General features: G+C 60.6%; 1 long non-coding RNA gene across 1 annotated transcript; it reads right to left on the bottom strand.

The window, feature by feature from the left end:
* Positions 1-248: 248 nt before the first annotated feature.
* On the bottom strand, positions 249-1,004 carry LOC118159392. The gene is made up of 2 exons (XR_004747104.1): positions 735-1,004; positions 249-605 (listed from the first exon to the last, which is right to left on the bottom strand). It is a non-coding gene; the product is annotated as an uncharacterized LOC118159392 (long non-coding RNA).
* Between the last annotated feature and the right edge of the window lie 312 nt (positions 1,005-1,316).

Raw genomic sequence — 1,316 nt, forward strand, 5'->3', positions numbered from 1 at the left:
GGTGATCCTGGAGGTCTCTTCCAACCCAGACTATTCTGGGATTCTGTGAAGTTGGGCGCGAGGGCTGATCTGCCCGAGGGCAGGAGGGCTCCACGGGAGGACCTGGGGAGGCTGAGCCCAACGGCGTGGAGCTCCACAAGGCCACGTCCCGCCCTTGGGGCACAACAACCCCACGGTACTGGGGTCACCGCAGCCACCGGGGTTTGTTACAAGTGTCCGCGACGAATTATAATAGCCAATCCAGAAAATTATTGATCAGAATGGAATTTATTTGAGCAAGAGGTCGAGCAGGCAAAACAGCGCTGGGCGGCCGGGGAGCCTCTGCCCCACCAACGGCGCGCGCCGTCGCATCCGGGGGCTGACTTCTTCTCCTTTTCACCCAATTCGTGTTCACCACTATTTCTGGAAAAGAAATATTCATTCAATTCATTCTAATTAGTCCCCGAAATCGGCCCCGAATGCATGCCCCTCAGTCTCCGGGGGTCCCTTTGGGGGTCACTGATGCTGAAGGCTCGTAGTCTTCCTCTCAGGCTTTGTCCTTCGGTCGCCCTTCAGCTCCTCCTGATCTTCTCGGCCGGGTGTCGGAGGCTTTGGGTGGCTCTGTCCTACGGATTACATATTAATTAGCAGTCATTAATATTCACACCAGCCTCGCCTCGTATGCTAATTATCTCTCCCCCCATTCACGCATGGGGGCCGTCCAGATGAAGTAAGGAGTCATCCTCGGGGTTAACCTTTTCACCTCTTCTGCTCGGCGCACGTAATAGTGACAGGAATCAAATTAATTAACACGTAATAGTGGCACGAGTCAAATTAATTAACACGTAATAGTGGCACGAGTCAAATTAACCCATTTTCATGCTCAGCATCAGCGAGCGGGGCGCTGCCTGCTCGGCAGGGTGTCTTGCTGTACCCCACGGTTTAATTAACAAACTCATTACGCAACGTTAATTACGGGTTAACGCTACGGCGGTGCAGAGCGGCCTCCCCTCCCCCGGGTCCTCCGAGCCACCATCGAGACGAGACCTCCGGCGGCGCAGAGCGGCCGGATGGGGGGGGGCGGAAAGGGCGACGAGCGGGCGGACGTGACGTCACGGCGCGCGTCGCGGCGGGAACTTTGAATCTGGACGCCGGCGGCGGCGCCGGCGGTGGTGGCGGCGGGGGTCCCGGGCGTGACGTGCGGCGGTGACGTCACCACGCCCCCCCGAGCGTGACGTCACCGCCCCCCCCCCCCCCCCCCAATGCCGCGCCCCAAGGACCGCGCCCCCCGGCGCTCCCCGAGGCGGCCGCCGGCCCCGGCGCCTCCCCCCCCCCCC

Source organism: Oxyura jamaicensis, unplaced genomic scaffold (genome assembly GCF_011077185.1).
Source record: "Oxyura jamaicensis isolate SHBP4307 breed ruddy duck unplaced genomic scaffold, BPBGC_Ojam_1.0 oxyUn_random_OJ70047, whole genome shotgun sequence".
NCBI classification, from domain to species: domain Eukaryota; kingdom Metazoa; phylum Chordata; class Aves; order Anseriformes; family Anatidae; genus Oxyura; species Oxyura jamaicensis.